Source organism: Ornithodoros turicata, chromosome 3, assembly GCF_037126465.1.
Source record: "Ornithodoros turicata isolate Travis chromosome 3, ASM3712646v1, whole genome shotgun sequence".
Taxonomy (NCBI): domain Eukaryota; kingdom Metazoa; phylum Arthropoda; class Arachnida; order Ixodida; family Argasidae; genus Ornithodoros; species Ornithodoros turicata.
In genome coordinates, this window is record NC_088203.1 from 39,290,335 (window position 1) to 39,304,604 (window position 14,270).

General features: G+C 44.3%; 1 long non-coding RNA gene across 2 annotated transcripts; it reads left to right on the forward strand.

Annotated features, from left to right (window-relative positions):
- Nucleotides 1-976: 976 nt before the first annotated feature.
- LOC135388421 (uncharacterized) lies at nucleotides 977-9,343 on the forward strand. 2 transcript variants are annotated; one of them, XR_010421364.1, is made up of 2 exons: nucleotides 977-1,175; nucleotides 6,074-9,343. It is a non-coding gene; the product is annotated as an uncharacterized LOC135388421 (long non-coding RNA). The 2 variants fall into 2 exon arrangements; XR_010421365.1 differs by lacking the exon at nucleotides 977-1,175 and adding an exon at nucleotides 1,483-4,868.
- The last annotated feature ends 4,927 nt before the right edge of the window (nucleotides 9,344-14,270 follow it).

Below are 14,270 nucleotides of genomic sequence, written 5' to 3' on the forward strand. Positions count from 1 at the left end.
TACCTCCACAAAGAAAACGGTGCCGTGCTTCTACGCAGCGCTCATCATACAGGAGTGAATTGTCTTCTTCGTTTTCCTTTTATTTTCTTGCACCCATATACTTTGCAAGAATACTATAGAGCAGAACGGACAAATGTGAACATCATTCGCTACACACTGTAGCTCTCATCATTTTTAAACCAAACCACTTAACATGTGTTCATAGGTCTTCACTAAATAGGTGAGCCGATAATGACTCAAAATGAAATGAAATCAAATAAAATAATCATTCCAGCATCGCTGGCTGCAAGCTTGGGTACCCTGCTTGGGTCTGCTGGCGCTGGAATAAAAGATTTATCGCGAGGGTACTACAATGGTGAGCTCTGCTGCTGTTTAAGTGATAAAACAGTGCACCTGCTCGGGGAAAGGGATCGCGCGCGTCCAAACCGCGAGGCCCGCGTTGCGCTCGCACGGGGAATCGCGCGCGTCGCGTCCCGAGAACGGCTCCGCGCGCGGCTCGCGTGGGGCGCGGTTCGGGAGCACTGTTTTATCACTTAAACAGCAGCAGAGCTCACCATTGTAGTACCCTCGCGATAAATCTTTTATTCCAGCGCCAGCAGACCCAAGCAGGGTACCCAAGCTTGCAGCCAGCGATGCTGGAATGATTATTTTATTTGATTTCATTTCATTTTGAGTCATTATCGGCTCACCTATTTAGTGAAGACCTATGAACACATGTTAAGTGGTTTGGTTTAAAAATGATGAGAGCTACAGTGTGTAGCGAATGATGTTCACATTTGTCCGTTCTGCTCTATAGTATTCTTGCAAAGTATATGGGTGCAAGAAAATAAAAGGAAAACGAAGAAGACAATTCACTCCTGTATGATGAGCGCTGCGTAGAAGCACGGCACCGTTTTCTTTGTGGAGGTATAGCGAACGCGCATTCCTTTCTTTCTTTTTTGGTTCGCGTCGGCCGAGTGGCGATATCCTATTACATCCGGAACGAGGACCTATCGCTTTGCGATCGCATACAAGAGTGAGCCATCTTTTGACGATGGTAGGATAATTATTGACCTGAGGAATAATATGGATTTATGTGGTTGTGAGAATAGACGTTGTGTTTGTGATTGTGAAAATGTGAGTGTGTGTCTGTGTGTGCGCGCGCGCTTTCCTGAACCAGGGATCCCACTTGACAAGTAAGTTCTTTGTGTGTGCTTTTTCATGTGACACGAGTGATACATTTATGTACCATTGCGTGGAATAGTGGCTTAAAAAATAAGGGAAGCAGCGCTTGCATTGCTATCTGTAGGATAGACCGAGAGCGTTTTTAATGGAATTACCTCGCGAACCTGGTGAAGTCTTCGTTTTGGGCAGGCTATTTTATGAGAGCCGGTCCTGTTGCGATGCATTTGATACGCTTTCCTGAAGCAGCGTGCTTTGTTCTTGTAGTGTGGTTTACGCCTTTATCAATAGAAATGAATAGAAGTGTTTGTTTGTTGTTTGTTTGTTTGTTTGTATGTTTATTTGTTTGTTTGTTAGTATGTGTCTGTCACGTTCGTAGCGCTGTTCAAGCTTTATTTGCTTTGCAAAAATTCAGACTTTATGGTATTAAGCTGTTCGAGTAGAAGTGACTTTCCCTGCTCGCTTAAGATAAATTGTGTATCCCTGCCCTGTGCTTTCTTCACGCAGGGACAATGCAAATGAGTATTTAGCATTATGCAATAATTATCTGATAGCAGAAATGGGTGTCTTTGTCACAGTTTATTAGCGTGTGTGTCGATATTTTATTTTATTTTATTTTTTTCTCTTATTGCTATGCGAGCAAAAGTGTGTGTAATTTTTCGCTGCTCTTTTCTTATTTTCTCTACTTTTATGTAGAAGAAAGCCTCCTGCGTAAAAGCTGAATAGTGTTCTATCAGTGGAAGTGGGGTTGTTTGTTTGATTTTGTTGGGTGTTCGATATCTTGATGAAGTAAGCAGTGCTTAATTTTGCAGGTTTTTGAGCAGAAATGCTGGTATCTGAGCACGGAGTAGAAATTGCTATATTTCTCTGCTCCCTAAGAAACTTTGTACGTCGTTTTCCAAGCAGACCGCGTTTAGTTTACGCGAAATGAACTTATGTATGCTCTATGATGATCCGCCGCAGGCTTAGCCCTTTTCCCCGATCACCAGTGTTTTGGCATTCGATGACGCATGTCTAGACTTGTTCAGTAGTGTCTTTCTTGCTGCAATTTTTACCCTTCGCTGATATCTTGTTGCTGTCATGTTGTGCTAGCCGCGTAGCGATAAGCGGTGATTCTCCGATTATTCCTAGGCGGTACGGCTTAAGCCTTTTCCCTGCTCACTGAAGGAAATTTGTGTATCCCTGTCCTGTGCTTTCTTTACGCAAGGGTAATGCGTCTGTGTATGTGGCACTATCATATAGCAGACATGAGTGTCTTTTTCTTGGTTTATTGGCATATGCTTCAGGTTTTTTAAGTCAAGCAAAAGTGCGTGTAATATTTCGCTGCTCTTTTTCTTATTTTCTCTACTTTTATGTAGAAGAAAGCCTCCTGCGTAAAAGCTGAATAGTGTTCTACCAGTGGAAGTGGGGTTGTTTGTTTGATTTTGTTGGGTGTTCGATATCTTGACGAAGTAAGCAGTGCTTAATTTTGCAGGTTTTTGAGCAGAAATGCTGGTATCTGAGCACGGAGTAGAAATTTCTATATTTCTCTGCTCCTTAAGAAAATTTGTACGTCGTTTTCCAAGCAGACCGCGTTTAGTTTACGCGAAGTAGAAAAATGAAGTTGTGTATGCTCTATGATGATCCGCCGCGGGCTTAGGCCTTTTCCCCGATGAGCAGTGTTTTGTATGCGATGTCGCATGTCTGGACTTGTTCAGTGTTGCAATTTTTACCCTTCGTTAATATCTTGTTGTTGTTGTCGTCTTGTGTTAGACGTTGAGCTTCGTAGCGATGTGCGGTAACGCTACGATTATTCCTGAGCGCTCCGTGTGTTTAATGCGTTGTCCTCTTTGCGTGCATGCGTGTGCTTTTTTTCTCCTGATTTGTGACGTCCTCGTGGCATGTCTGGACTTGTTTAGCAGTGTTGCAGTTCTTCCCGCTGCTAGTATCTTGTTGGTGTCATGTTGTGCTAGCCGCGTGGCGATGTGTGGTGACCTGAGGTCTTAAGCCTTTTCCCTGCTCACCTAAGGAAATTTGTGTATCCCTGTCCTGTGCTTTCTTTACGCAAGGGTAATGCGACTGTGTATGTGGCATTATGCAAGAATTATCTGGTGGCAGAAATAGGCGTATTTTTCTCAGTGTATTGGCGTGCGCTACGGTTTCTTGCAGTTACAGCTATTGGAGCACACATACGTGTAATTTTTCGCGGTTCTTTTCTCCTTTCACGGCTTTTACTCAGAATGTAGATGAGGGGAAACAGTCAGCATCCAGGTAGAGCAGGAGAAAGCCGCTCGGCAGAGGAGAGAGTTCATGAGAATGGAATTTGTTTGTTTTTTGTTATATGTTGAGTGTTAGTATTCGCTTTCCTCGATATGTTGAGGAAGTCAGCCGTTATAGGTATTTGTGCAGAAATGCTGGTATCTGAGTGTGTGGAGTAGAAATTCCTATAAAGCACCTCTCCTTGTGCATTCCTGAGCTGCTGTGTGCGCGCGCGTGCTTCTTTTTCCTGGATTGCGACGTCATGATGGCATGTTGGGGCTTGTTTAGCAGTGTTGCAATTTTACCCGCCGCTATTATCTTGTTATCTTGTGTTAGCCGCGTAGCGATAAGCGGTGATTCTCCGATTATTCCTGAGGTCTTAAGCCTTTTCCCTGCTCACCTAAGGAAATTTGTGTATCCCTGTCCTGTGCTTTCTTTGCGACAATGCGTCTGTGTATGTGGCACTATCAGATACCAGACATGAGTGTCCTTTTCTTGGTTTATTGGCATATGCTTCAGGTTTTTTTAAGTCAAGCACAAGTGCGCGCAATTTTTCGCTGCTCTCTTCCTCAGATCACCGATTTTACGAAGAAGACAGTCGCATGGTACAGCTGAGAAGAGGGTTTCTCTGATTGTTTGTTTGATTTTGTTGGGTGTTCGATATGTTGAGGAAGTCAGCTGTTAAAGGTATCCGTGAAGAAATGCTTGCACCTGAGCGCAGGATAGGAATTCCTGAAGCACGGCACCCTCGGTGTAAATTAATTATGTTGGATATGAGTCTGCTTCCCTGCATGACAAGGCTGAAATGGGAAGAGAGAAAAAATTGGAGCGCTTCATTAGTAGCGATCCAAGTAATAGGGCAATTATAGTTTCCATAGAAAGTAGAATTTTAATGGGCTCCTAAAATTATAGTTTAGTTGTAGTTTTTCTAAACTGCAATGCAATAATCATTAATATAGTATAGGAATGCTATCGTGTTCCCGTAAAGGCGTTCTGTCTTGTGCTTTGGAATGCGCGAATAGAACTTTGCTCGCAGCCTTTCCCGCCTTCATGCTCGCAATGCGCGAATGGAACTTTGCCCACCCGGCTTCCGCGCCTTTTTTGCTCGCGGGTGTAGCCTCAGACAACGAATGTATGAGCATAGAAAGGGTCACGTATTACATAAGCCTGGAGGTGATGTTGAGTGGTCTCACTTATTATTTTAAAAGAGCAGTGGCAGTTTACTGTAATTCTAATGACCATGATGAGCCTTTGGGGTGAAAATCGTTAATATGCGGGTGCTTTTTTGTTGAATTTTAATGAGAGAATCAATGTCATTAAGAGTAGGACAAAGGAAATAATCTTGCGATTCAATAATTAATAGAAGTCTTTGCCGCTGTCTTCTTCTTCAGACAGGATGTGATGACGACATGCAGTCTGTAGCAATGCATTGACCGTCACTGGAAAAAAAGTGTAGCAATAGAAAAATGGTGTGTATTGCCCTGGACGGATTTATGATGTGCACTGTTTTTGAACAAGAGGAGTGCATGTGCTTGGAAATAGTTTGATGCTGGTTTCCTTCTTTGTTTCTTTTCGCTTTTTCCCCCTTGTTGTCTGACAAACATGCGCTGACATGCCTGGGCTTGTTCTGACATGCTTTCCTTCTAGATGTAGATTTTTCCTTTTTGAAGAGAAACATTCTTGACGATAGTGCTGCCTTGAATGGGAATAGTGCTATTCTTAATACTTTTGCGATTCATTTAGTTCAGAGAGTATAACCGCGAGGGGGACAGCTGTGTGACTTTATTCAGGAGGAACAAAGCATCATTATTCAATTATCTGCCTGGCTCTCGGGTGGGCCTGGAGGTGATGTGGAGTGGACTCACTTATTATTTTAAAGAGCAGTGGTAGTTTACTGTAATTCTAATGACCATGATGAGCCTTTGGGGTGAAAATCGTTAATATGCAGGGTGCTTTTTTGTTGAATTATAATGAGAGAATCAATGTCATTAAGAGTAGGACAAAGGAAATAATCTTGCGATTCAATAAATAATAGGAGTCTTTGCCGGTGTCTTCTTCTTCGGACAGGATGTGATGACGTCACGCAGTCTGTAGCAATGCATTGACCGTTACTGGAAAAAAGTGTGGCAATAGAAAAATGGTGTGTATTGTCCTGGGCAGATTTATGATGAGCACTGTTTTTGAATAAGAAGAAATAGTTTGATGCTGGTTTCCTTCTTTGTTTCTTTTCGCTTTTTCCCCCCTTGTCTGACAAACATGTGCTGACATGCCTGGGCTTGTTCTGACATGCTTTCCTTCTGCATGTAGTTTTTTTCTTTTTGTACAAGACATATTCTTGACGATAGTGCTGCCTTGAATGGGAGTAGAGCTATTCTTAATAATTTTGCGATTCATTTAGTTCAGAGAGTAACCGCGAGGGGGACAGGTGTGTGACTTTATGTCTTGCTGAACCATTTTTTTTCCTGTACAGTAAGACTTTGGGAATGAAATGCTACAATCTCCTCTTGTCTATGGTGTTTTTCTGCAATAATTCCCCACGCAATCATTATAGTAGAATAAAGGAAATAATCTTGGGATAGTGATTCAATAAATAATATGTCCCTTGTCTAGAGCGTACGCGTCCTTGAGCCACGCACCTGCATGATGACCGCATACCGAGAGACTATTGTTTCAGGTTGACCTTGTCTAGAGGAGCATTAGTGGAAAAAAACTGTGTAGCCCTGAGACAATAGGATGCCGTTACGACCAATGAGAACGGCCTGCAGGGGGCGCAAGGATTCACTTCTCTCTTGGACACTGACGGGTCTCGACACGCAAATTCTGCTCCTGGCGTTGGCCGTCAGTGGAAGAGCGTAGCTTAGGTGGGGTTCTGTCTGCCTCTGATGGGGTGCGGATGTGTGGTTCGTCACTGGTGAATGGTGTTCGACGATGCAGGTGGATTTTGTGACGAGCGGATTTACAATGAGGGAATGCTGTGAACGGGAAAAATGATGGTGAGTGCCTTTTTCACTCTGTTCAAGTGTTTGTTTTCCTCTGTTGCCCAGCAGTCGTACGAATTTGTCCTGATATGCCCCGATATGCATGCTTTCCTTTGTTGACGCTTAGTATTTTTTTCTTTTTTGACAAGGAACATTGTCGTCTTGACGATAGTGCTGCCCCGAGTTCTGCGCGCGTTGATTTGTTGAGTGCCTAGTCCTCTTATTAGCCATTGATGGAGTTACATGTTAGGATGTTTTGTTCTTTTGCAAGTCTCATTTAGTAAGACTTTGGAATTCCTACGATCAGTTTTCATGCATGGTGCTCTTCTGCAATAGTTTCCTATGCAATCGTTATAGAAGAATAAAGGAAATAATCTTGTGATAGTGATTCAATAAATAATAGGTCCCCTGTCTAGAGCGCACGCGTCCTTGAGCCACGCAGGTGCATGATGACGTCATACCGTGGCTTCACTGCAGATTGACCAAAGGAGCATTAGTGGGAAAAAAACAGTGTAGCCCTGAGACAATAGGATGATGTCTGGACCAATGAGAACTGCCAGCAGGGGGCGCAGGAATGCTCTTCTCACTTAGCCTCACGACCAATGAGAACGGCCAGCAGGGGGCGCAGGAATGCTCTTCTCTCTTAGCCTCTCGCAGGTGGCGGTAGGAGCGCGCAGAGGGCGCTACGAGCGCGCGCATGCGTAGCACCCGTAGAGTGGCGCTTACGTCAGTCCACCTCTGGCTCTCGTTGGGAAAAGACGTGCGGTCGTTCGCTCCGTCGTCACTTGATCCCTGGCTGTCGACGAGAGCAGTCGCATCGGTCTGCGCTCCTGCTGTGGTGAGGTGATTTGTTGCGTAACTAATGCTTTCGTCAACTTTGTTCCCGCTTTGTTTGCGATTTTCGTGCCAGTGCTGGTTGCTGTTGTCCGGGCGTTCCCGCCATTTTCTATCATCTTCTGCCTTGGGACCGGGAGTAGCGCTGGCGTGATTCTTAATAATTTTGTTGTGAGATTAGTTGAGAAAGTAACCGCTAGGGGGTGCAGCTGCGGGGCTTTATACAGGACAAAAAAGCATTACGAGTCAGTTTCTGCCTGCCTCTCGGATGGAGCAGTCGCATGGTTCTGCGCTCCTGTTCTGGTGGGCTCATTTGTTGTGTAACTAATTGTTTTTTCTTGTTAGCTAATGATGGTTTGCATACTCTTGCTTTCCCAGCCTCTGTATTACGAGTGTTTTTCTCCTTGCATGTCCAGAGCTGTCCTAACTTGCCCAGACATGCCATGATGACGTCACAGCTGACGTCACAGGATGTCCGGAACTTGTGGTCATAGCTGGGATGCTTTGCAACCTGCCTCTGTGCTCCGTCGCCCGGCGATGGTCAGCGGCCTTTCCGGGCCGCTTCCTTCAAGATGGCGTCGTTGATCTTCAACTAAACTCCTTCTCTCCACTCTATCTCTATCTATTTTTTTATTTTTTATGACCACGTTTATCCGGAAACGCACAGGGTGGTCTGGACACTAGTTAGACGCTCCCCAATTAGTGTGATGACTCATTGGATGATGCTGATTAATGTGGGGGGTCCCAATTAGCTCTAATTGCTAATTAATGGCGTCCAGAAGCCTTGTAGCGTTTCCGGATAAGCGTGGTCAGTACTTACTACTGTTCTGCACAGCAAGCATACACTAACACAATAATGGTAACATACCAACACAGCCTGGGAAGCCGGTCAGTTCGTAGAAGCCACGCTTCACTTGTAGCTAATCCTCTGGCGTGACCGGGAATCGCAGGCACTTCTGTGCGAGGTTCTTTGACTCGGTGACCTCGTGAATAGCCTCCGGTACCGCGTGTTTGCTGCAGGAGATTGTGTCTTCCCTCGCAAGAGTCCCCAGAAATGCTCCAGTGGCGGCGAAACCCGTTTACTGTGTCTACCCTGGTGCAGGAACCGGGTTATCTGAGCATGCTCGCGAAGCGCACCACGTAGTGCTCTTGTTGCTGCGGCAACGGGGACGCACGACGCGAGATCGCAATGGACCTTTTCCATATTCGCGTCGCCCCTGGCGGCGGAATGTCGAACGTCGTGTCTATCCCTCTAATAATGGTGACGCTTTACGAACTGGCACGTACGTTGCGTGGGAAAGTAGCCAAAGAAGATTGGAAGAAGACTGCGGAAAGAGTGAAAGCGCATTGTACTCATTACCAGACCTCAAACGTCCGCGTAAGTAGTAAAGAGGCGGTCAGCAACTACGACAGGGCACTACGGCACCCCTGCCCCTGAGCCCTGCGCGTATTTTTCCCAGCGCGGCGCGTGTGCGGAGGGTTGTCCACGTGATTATCGGCGGGGGAGGGCTGCGTGCGCGCTTACCCTCTCACATTTTTCGGCCTGGGCAGACTTCTTTGGCCGACCTCAGATATTTTTTCGATACAACAGGTGAGCCGTTTACATGCAGAGACATGCAAAGAAGTGTCATACACAAAAAAGGACAAGTGAAAATATATTTATTAATGCCAATCAAGTTGAGATATATTTATTAAAGCCAATAGTGCTGGGAATTGTGTCAATCAGGTGGAGGAGAAAAACCCAGCCGAAAAACCTTCACCACCTGTAACAGGGCGGTGCTCGGGTGGAGGGTTGCTGTGGTGGGCGGAGCGTGAACGGAGGGCTGCGTGCGCGCTTACCCTTCATCCTGGGCTGACTTCTTTCACCATTTTCCTACTTGGGTCGACTTCCTTCCCGCGACAGGTGGGCGGCGCTCGAGTGGAGGGCTGCTGTTGTGGGCGTCGCGTGGCCGGAGGGCTGCGTGCGCGTTTACCAATCAGCCTGGGCCGCCGACTTTCGTCATTTTTCAGCCTGAGTCGACTTGAATCGTAATTTTTCCAGCTACAACAGGTGTGCAGTAGGCTGTCTACATGCAAAAGATAGCCATACACAAAAGTACAAGTGAAAATATATTTATTAAAGTCATTATGAATTATGTTATGACTCTGCGTGAATGGGAAAAACTTAGCCAAAAATCTGAAATACAAGGAACACAATACACGTAACAAAGAATATACTTATTACAGGTATGATACATTAGCATTGAATAGGTATCACAAATCAAACACAATATTTTTATTAACAGTAATCACAAGTTTTCAATGAATCAGAAGTGATAACACAATTAATCAAAGAAGATATTCTTAATCAATATGATTATAAACAAAATTACAAATTGTATTATAAAAAGTCTAATATTCCTATACGTGAGAACCATCAGTGCAATAGCGGGAAGTTCTGATAGTTGTATGTAATTAAATGTGAACAGCACAGACCCTGGAAGACTATGGGACACGAACACAAGATTTAAAAAAAATCTATACCACTACATTGATTAATCAAAACAACATAGTAATCTATCATTCAGAAAATCAAAACAAGAAAAAATCAAACTCATCAGAAAATAGACGTGTTAAAAATGTCTATAAAAAAAACTTCACCACATAGCACACTCCTAGCCAACTACCAGGTCTGATTATATTTACCCTGATTTGTTGAAGACGGCTGCCAATAGATGCATGGAAGACCACGGAACACGAACGACAAGAACGACAAGAGGAAATAAAATCTATACCACTACAAAGAAGATATTCCTAACCAAACAACGGAGTCATCTATCATTAAGAAAATCAGAAGAAAAAATCAAACTCATCAGAAAATAGACATGTTAAAAATGAACTTCACCACATAGCACGCTCCTAACCAACAAACAGAACAAAGAACGACACGAGCACAAGAGGAAATAAAATCTATACCACCACAAAGAAGATATTCCTAATCAAAACAACAGGGTAATCTATCATTCAGGAAATCAAAAGAAGAAAAAATCAAACTCATCAGAAAATAGACATGTTAAAAATGAACTTCACCACATAGCACACTCCTAGCCAACAACCAGATCTGATGACATTTACCCTGATTTGTTGAAGACGGCTGCCAACAGGTGCATGGAAGACCACGGAACACGAACGACAAGAACGACAAGAGGAAATAAAATCTATACCAGTACAAAGAAGATATTCCTAACCAAACAACAGAGTAATCTATCATTCAGAAAATCAGAAGAAAAAATCAAACTCATCAGAAAATAGACATGTTAAAAATGAACTTCACCACATACGTGGTCCGTACGTCCCAAGGCCAAAGCCCTCAGTATCCTGTTCCTCAAGTAGTCCCCCATGGAAGCGTTCTCAGCCCGACACTCTTTAACGTGGTGATGGCCGGCCTACAATCAGTAATTCCTCGCAGAGTGTCGTTCTCCGTGTATGCAGACGACGTCGCCCTTTGGACAGTAGGCAAATCACGCCCGGCTCTCCAGCGCCGCCTGCAGCTCGCTTTAAACAATATCCATACGTACCTCACGCACCTCGGGATGGACCTTTCACCCGAAAAGTGTGTCGAGCTCCCTTTCACGCGTAAAGCTATGGCCAATTTCCCTCTTTGGCTTGGTTTAAAGAAGCTTGAACCGGTACGCTTTCACCGCTTCCTTGGCGTGGTAATTGACTCGGACTTGCGCTGGGCTCGGCACATTAAACACCTTGAAACTAAAGTGCAGCGATGGCTCCCCGCAATTCAACATCTTTCTGGCTCAGGATGGGGCTGTGATCAGCGTTCCCTGCTCGCGGTTCACGCGGCATTGGTAAGGGCAACTGTGCTTTACAGCCTTCCTATTCTGCACAGGATATCAACAACTTCATTAAATACACTTCGGTCCCTGTTTGCTCGAAGCCTTCGTCGATGCCTCGGAGTTCCAAGAATGGCTGAAACACGGCAAGTACTGGCTGAAGCTGGTGAGCTCCCGATTGAAGTTCTCCGTGAACGGGAAACGGCTCGGCACTACCTCCGTTTGCGTGCTCACATTCCCCGCCACCCGCTACTCAGGAAAATTCGATACCGCCCTGAAAGCGACTTCTATCTAGTAGCGCAGAGGACACGCCAGACTCTCACTGGTTTCATAACTAAGGACACTATACCTCCGGAAGCCCCCTGGTCTCTACCGGTACCTCCCACTTTTGTACGCCTCCCAAACCTTCTGGAAATAAGAGATCAGGTCCCCCCTCAAGTCCTCCGAGCCCATTTTCATGCTCTGGTAGACAAGAAGTTTTCTACGTTTACGGCAGCATATACTGATGGCGCATCCCGAAACAACAAGTCCGCCTCAGCCTTCGTCATTCCATCCGAAGGCGTCGTGCACGGAAGACGCCTTTCACATCCAACCTCCTCCACAGCTGCGGAACTCTATGCCGTCGTTTTCTTTCTACAACACATCGCTGATTTTCCACCCCGGGAATGGGCAGTCTTTACAGACTCCAAATCTGCACTTCAAGCAATTGAAAATTCCGGCATACGAGGCCCATCCGCACCCCTAGTCACAGACGTGTTAATGGCTTACCACACTATCTACGCCGCAGGCCACAGGCTAGTTCTCCAGTGGGTTCCAGCCCATTGTGGTGTCGTGGGGAACGAGCAGGCCGACAGCGCCGCAGAAGCAGCACTCTCGTATCGGCAACGGACCCGTATTGTTCTGCTGAGAGGAGACCGCCGTTCAATTCTGCGACGCCTAGTGACACCCCTGGCTTCCCGCCAACGGACAACAGACATTCTTCCCCCCTCTATGTTGAACAGAGTTGATCCCACGCTCGCTTTCCGCATGCCACGAAACACCTCTCGTCAAGATGCTGCATTAGTCCACCGAATGCGCCTCGATGTGGCCTTTACAGCTCAGTGGCGTTACCGCTTGAGACAAGTTGACTCTCCCTCCTGCTGCCACTGTGGTGCTCTTGAGGATCTGGAGCACATTCTTCTTCATTGCCCTCACTACGAACCTTACCGAACCACACTCTCCGGGTCTCTTCGTCAGCTGGACTCTCGCCCTTTCTCCCTATCGATTTGCTTGGTCCCTGGCCCAATCCAGCCCAGCAACGCTCTGCGCTCAAAGCTCTTCTAACATTTCTGGACACCATCGGACTTCGATCGTTATTGTGAAGGGACTCGTTACTTTATTCCCCCCATTTCATCCAGCAATGGGGTAGAGTATCGCCTGTGGAGATGAAACTCCCCACTCTCCAAGGTCGAAAATAAAGTTGTTGTTGTTCACCACATAGCACGCTGCTAGCCAACAAACAGAACAAAGAACGACACGAACACAAGAGGAAATAAAATCTATACCACCACAAAGAAGATATTCCTAATCAAAACAACAGAGTAATCTATCATTCACAAAATCAGAAGAAAAAATCAAACTCATCAGAAAATAGACATGTTAAAAATGAACTTCACCACATAGCACGCTCCTAGCTAACAAACAGAACAAAGAACGACACGAACACAAGATGAAATAAAATCTATACCACTACAAAGAAGATATTCCTAATCTAAACAACAGAGTAATGTATCATTCAGAAAATCAGAAGAAAAAATCAACCTCATCAGAAAATAGACATTTTAAAAATGAACTTCACCACATAGCACGCTCCTAGCCAACAAACAGAACTAATGATATCTGCCCTGATTTGTTGAAGACGGGTGCCAATAGATGTATGGAAGACCACGGAACACGAACGACACGAGGAAATAGAATCTATACCAATACAAAGAAGATATTCTTAATCAATACGATTACAATCAAATTGCAAGTTATATTATAAAAAGTCTAATATTCCTATATGTGAGAACCATCATTGCAATAGCGTGAATATCTGTCATAACATTTCGAGCGCAATAGGGAATCTTAATTTCATATTCCAACATTACTCAACTTTTAATTTCTTATTAAGTGAATAGCATAGACGTAAGGAAATAGCGAGAAACAACACAATCAACAGCTACAATTAATAGAGAGCCAAAACCTGCACACCATCCAACACATAGAGAAATAATAGCTAATCAATCTATCAAAGGCGAAATAGCACAGACTTAACAATATAGCACAGACTTAACACTGAAGAACAGAGGAACACGTATACAACAACAGAGGAAAATAATCAATCAATGAACCATCATAAAATCGACCAATATACAATTTTCATTCTAACAAACATTACGAACCTTGATGGAGGTATCCAAGACGTAGAAAATATGTACTGTTTTCACTCTTTTCCTCAAAGCCAGGATACTTTATGTCTCTATCTATGTGACCATAGCACCGCGCATGCTTTATCACTCAAAGGGTTATGGGCTATATTACTTCGTCCAGCAAACGGGACGCTCTAGATGTCAGATCAGAGAGTTCAAAGGCGATATATTTTATTGTACAGCGCAAATAGATGTCGATATCACTCGCTGGGGTCACTACCTTTTCGCATCCTTTCCCTGAAACGGAAATCTTTCGTCAAAGTGGTTGACAAGTCGGCTAAGTTTGTAGAGATGCGATATTGTTATTGAAGATGTAGAGAAAGTCCAAATTATTAATTGGCCACAACGATTTCATTACATCAATTTTTGTAATATCTTGCAATAGAAATTTCTAATGAACCACACAGAAATATCAAATGTGAAATGCAACTCAGAGTTATGAGGCATTCCCATATTAGAGGTACTTACTTATGTCAATCGAGTGAACAATTGAAACAAATACAAGACAATAATTATTTCGAGCGGTAAGTTCACAACGCATAGAATATCACTAGAGTGAATACTTGAAACAAAATCAAAACAATAATTCTCACGACAGGTGGAGATTATAGCATTCTAAACCAGATAATAAAATTTTAATCAAGAAAATAAACATAGATATGCTTTTAATTAAGTGTAGATGTGCACTTGAAAACAGAAGAGACAATTGCTCTACATTGAAAAGATGGACAGATTTTGTACTCGATACCATAAGTCATGGGAAGATGTGATAAAAAACTGCTTCG